Source organism: Abramis brama, assembly GCF_963993115.1.
Source record: "Abramis brama genome assembly, chromosome: 1".
NCBI lineage: Eukaryota > Metazoa > Chordata > Actinopteri > Cypriniformes > Leuciscidae > Abramis > Abramis brama.
The window spans coordinates 66,019,513-66,025,522 of NC_139963.1; positions in this window are offsets into that span (position 1 = coordinate 66,019,513).

Genomic DNA, 6,010 nt, shown 5'->3' on the forward strand with positions numbered 1-6,010 from the left:
AAGTGTAGTATTCAAGCTTTCCAACGATGTGTAACACATGGAAATCTGATAATATTTGGAGAAGTTGTGGCCATTTGAAGGTAGGCACTCAACAAAACTGAAATGGTAGAAATCTGCTTCTAAAGATTGGCAAGTTCTCACCTCTCTGTCCTGCTGGGAGTGACAATAGAGGCTCATTTACATCTCATTTAGATAAGTCATACCCCCCTGTAAAGCTCCCCCGTCTCCCCCTCCCCCCTAAATGTACCAATTCTACAAATTCTCTAAATAAAACATCTGCCGTTAACTGGCAGAGCATTCATTTCGTTCGTTTTTTAAATAAGATACTAGCACTGTAATGTGTTTTTTTTTTTTTAATCAAGTGACGTGCTCGTTGCCGCGGCGATCAGTGGCGCAGATACAAGCTGTGTCTGAAATCGCTCCCTATCCACTATATAGTGCACTATTTAGGGTGTCGGCCATTTTGTAGTGGTGTCCGAATTCTGAGTGAACGACATCATTCCCTACATTCGTTCACTACTTTTACCCACAATCCTCTCTGAATTCGAGTGTACATCCGATGTACACTTGCTGAGACACTATTTCCCACAATCCAACACGATAAGGCGATAGAGCGCGAATGAAAAATAAACAAAAATGTCACCATGGCAACGGCGCACGCGAGATAGAAAACAATCATTTATAAGACCAGACGCCTGGTTATTTATTTATATATATATACCGTTATATCTATATTTGAATAAACAAATGTGCTGTATAGTGTTTTGTTCTCTTTTATTTTCACATATAAATGTAAAAAGTAAATAAATATGATAAGCAAGTTTTTTTATTATCTTTTTTTTATCAAATAACGCAATAAACGTGAAAAATACATACATACAATTGTTACATATAATTCATACAGCCAAAAAAGGAAATATTAAAGATGGGTAGGTAATGTTTATGACGAAATTGTCCGAGCTCTCTGGCGCGTGATAATTATGTCAGCGTCCGAATTCGCTCACTCATTTTCGTTCACTCTTTGCTGATGTAGTGCACTCAACTGCCATTCACTATGTAGGGATTAGTGAATGAGTGAGCGAGTGAGCGGTTTCAGACACAGCTACAGTGTTTACTTGTATGGTTCACGCGCACACTGCATTGTCTTCACTCAACGCGCGCTTCTATCCGTTGCTTTGCGGATACGCTCTATTCGTTCTGTTGAAATAACAAAATAATTCAAACGTTTGCGTGTCCCTGCCTGATATACAACCACTGATGAACATAATCGTTTTGAGGAGAGAAAAAAAACTATACGAAAAAAAAACCTATACAGGGGCGGATTCGAACTCTCAATCTCTGACACGGCTGGCGAATGCTCTACCACTATCCCATTCATACACACTTTAATTATATAGTCGGATCTACATTAGATCTGTATTAGGCTACATCTCATTAAACGACAAATTAATTATGTAAGCTACTATTTAAATCGATTGCTGGACATCATTATGTTATTGGCATCCATCTTCATTGAATTTTGAAATCAGATAGAGCCGGCCAGAGCGCTGCATAATAAGTAGCCACGCCGGCTTATTAATGGAAATACACACCGACAATGACACGCCCCTACTGCGTGCTAGAATCTCCGAAAAACAAGCCGATTTCAACATCAAAATGTACGCTTTTAAATATACCAATACTGCTGTCTCAAACATGGAGAGGCTTCTTCGTGATCTCAACTAACAGATTCTGCAAAAAAACGAAAATCACCAATTTTGAAAAAAAACGCTTCTTTCTCATTTTGCTCGAAAGTTGTGCTGCCGACTTGTGTCCCTGGTTTCTGTGACGGGTCACATTTGGACGTGTGCTGTTTTCAAGAGATAACAACGATATAAATAGGCTACTGTTCGTTTTCTCACAAAAAACGCTCGTTTCGTGTCTTAGGCCATCAATGTGTACTTATGATGGGGAATTGTTTCATTTGGACGATGGGGAATTGTTTTAATTTGGACTCTGTGCTTGTGTTTTGAGCCAGTGACCATCGACCTGCATTATGACTGACAGACAAGAACGGTTTGACCTAAAAATATCAAAATTGAAACTACTGCGGAAACAAAGACACCTACATCTTGGATGCCCTTGAGGTAAGCTAAAACATATCAAAAATTAATTTCAAAGTGAACTATCCCTTTAAGGGTAAAGCGCAACTTATGCGAGTAATGCAACGTACTGCTGATATTTACTACCCCATGATGACACACACACACACACTGTGAACACACACCCGGAGCAGTGGGCAGTTGTTTTGCACATACATGTCACGTCACATCACACAATTGTAGCTTTGAAAAAAGCAAACTGGTACACCAAAATCAAACAGACCATCTAATAATTTTACCTGTCGCAACATTTATCCTGTTATGACACGTCTGAGCGTCTTTCCCTTGATGTTCTTCAGTGAACTAAATAAAGGACTGATGATGGTGACGTGTTCTCCTTTCTTGGTCACTTTAGAGGAAGAAAGACAAAAGGATAAAAAGTTGCTCAGATTTGTTACTGGTAGATGAAATGACTTTTGATGATGAGAATAGCCTAATATTTTTTACTACATAATGTGTTACTCCCAATATAAGGTTTAGAAGCAATGGTTAAAATTGACTTGCATCTTACTGAAGTTGATAATCGTGGTGGATTTGTCTCTCTGTTGGGTGCCTGTTCTCCCCAAAAAAATCTTCTTCCAGTGCTTGAGATATATCTATATATAAATGACTGTTTTATCAGTCACTTTACTCAGTCGGATGCTCCTTCCCTAGTAAAAATAAATAATTAACCTATGCAAAAATATACATTTATTTCATATTATTATACTTCAAATCCATTAAAATATTTATTGACACATCACCTAAGACTTATATTTAATTTATAATTAAACTTTATTTGGAGCATTACTTTAGTACACAATGCACATTTTTTAATATTATGACAACATTTTTTTTTTAAATATCACCATTAATAAAGTGTACCTAAAGTATACTTGCAATAGTTCCACTTTAGCACAATCAAATACACTTAACCTCAGCACGACTTCCAGATAACTAAAGTGCATTAAGTACAACATTTGTTGTTCTTATTGACTTTAAGTATATAATTTAGGATACCAAATTTCAATTGCAGGGTATTTATATTAAAGGTGGGGTATGTGGTTTGCAAAACAGCCGGCAGATTTTGAAAATACACAACTCAAATGGTCCTACCTTCTTTCCTTTGACTCCACCCATTCGAAGAACATGGACATGGATGGGGGGGATGGGGGGGGGGGGTCCTGCCTGTTCCACAGATGATTAGGCTACGTTTACACGTGGATGGCTATTTTCATAAACGGACATTTCACCCCTCTTCGTTTTCAAAAATAACATTGTGCACACGAACCTGTGTATGCTGTCAAGAGCATGCCAAACCTGTAGGTGGCAGTGTAACGAGAAGCTCAAGCCCACTTTAGCCAATCAGAATCCCGAAAATATTCACATTCTGTGACGTCGCTGCCTAATACTCCGTTTTTCTCAGTTTACATGCAAACGGGCAAACGAAGATTTTCAAAATCTCCACTCTGGCCGGAGTTTTTAGAAAGAATCGGTTTCATTGGCGAATCCTCCGTTTGCGTGTAAACGAAGGGCGCAAACAAAGAGAAATGTCTCCGTTTTTCAAAATAACCATGTACGTGTAAACGGGGCCTAAATTGCTTAATTTTCATTTCAGTGCTTCTAACTCAGTGGCTGTAAGTGAGTTAGGAATAGGATTTCAAGTGATTTTGAAAAAATGACCAAAAAAGAGAATCACATACCCCACCTTTAAGTACATAAATATATATATATGTCAATATCAATATATAAATTGAACACAAAGCAAAACACTAAAAATGAAAACAAAGCTTGAGCATTTGAACATTTATGTATTTTACATAAAGTTCTATTTTCTTTTTTTCTCTCTCTTTTTTTTACTCAAGCATTTCAGAATTAACCAATTTTCTTCTTTTTTTTCCATAAATACACATTACAAAATTCCACACTGGAATCAGCAAATTCAGATCCATCAAACCCAAAAACAATACACACAAAATTATTTATTTAATTTTAATAAAATGTACTTTTCCCCAAAAAGTAGCAAAGATAATAAATTGAACATAAGTTATTGCACAGCCGGTACATGATGATAAACTGAATCTAAAATAAATCAAATCTCCATTAACATGCAAATAATTCTCCTTTTGTCCAAATACTCATTAAGAAAAATGTCCATCTCGTCCTTCATTTGGAAGTGAAACACTAAAGGCTCTTTGGCCAGTTCTCTGTCATCATCCGTTTGAGCCTGTGGAAGTTGAAGAAGGGCTTTTTCCTGGTCTTTCTCTTTCAATTTCAGAAAGCACGCTCTTCCACTAAACCTGTGAAGATGTTTGTTTGTGTCACGATTAGCAGCTGGAGTGCCCTTGATAGCCACCAGAGGACACTCCACCCCAGACTATTGCCACATCTCGAACTACATTACCCATAAGCCACTGCCCGGACTAATCAACCATGAGTGTCATCAGCCCTCATAGCCTTGTTAACTTCGTGTATGTAAGCCTGGTTCACTCTGAGGTTCACTTTTGAGCCAGGAAAAGACCCAAGCAATCCAGGGAATTACAGGCCTATAGCGCTGACTTTACATTTAGGTAAATTAATGGAGATAATGATAGTGGCCAGATTAAATTGTTTTTTGGAGAAGAAATGTTTTCTTAAAGATTACTAAACTGGTTTCAGAAAAACAGTAAATGCTTTGGTAAAGTTATGTAATAAAGTGGAGAAAACATTGATGAAGGAGGTAATGGTGGCTGTGTTTTTAGATGTAGAAAAAGCATACAACACTATGTGGAGAGAAGGGCTATTGATCAAACTGGATAGAATGGGAATTTGTGGGAAAATGTAAAATTGTATACTGAACTTTCTTTCACAGCATGCTTTTAGAGTCAGAGTAGGCTCAGAACATTCAGATGAATTTACAGTAGAGAGTGGAATTCCTCAAGGAAGTGTAATCAGTCCCATTTAATTTAATTAGATGATCCATGATATATTTGTAAAACTATGACAAGAAAGTGAAGTATTACTGTATGCAGATGATGACTCATGAATTGACTGGGGGTTAAACTTTTCCACACAGCAATCAAATGTGATGTTCTTTACAAGAAAGAAAGTTGCTGATAACCACAAATTGTTTATTCATAACCAAAGTCACAAAATTTAAATATCTAGGGGTTTTAATGGATGAAAAACTTACTTTTATTTGATCTTTTTTTTTTATTTCCATGTAAGTAAAATAGGAACAGGAACAAGAGTAAACACACCTCTGTGTGTGTGTGTGTAATCATGTTCATTCCACATTGCATTTGTGCTCTAGTACCAGGCCTTCATTTATGTGTGAACATTTTTAGATTCATGCTGGAATTATTGATTTTATTTGCCAATTTCAATAAAAATGCTCTCTATTGCAGTCACACCCCTCTCTCTCTCTCTCTCTCTCTCTCTCTCTGTGTGTGTGTGTAATCATGTTCATTCCACATTGCATTTCTGCTCCAGTACCAGGCCTTCATTGTGATATGGAAATTTTCAGATTTATTCTGTATTTATTGATTTCTTTTTGACAAATGATAAATAAAACCCTTTTTTTCTCGTTTTGCATATTCATTCAATGTGGTGTCATATTGAGTCCAAAGATCAGAAATGTGAACTTTTTTTTTTTTTAAACAATTGAATCAAGCCCAGTTTTTTCGTGTGTGTATAGATAGATAATGTAGAAAAAGTGACAACATTCTATGCAACTGAGATGAAGGGAACCATGTTTATTAACTATGGAGAAGTCGATGGAGTCATAAATCCATACGGAACGAAAATATGTTTCCCATATATGAATGATAAATATATTAAATGGTTTAACCGTATATTTGAAAATATACAGAATAATATATTGTGTTAATATATTACAATATTTGAATAAT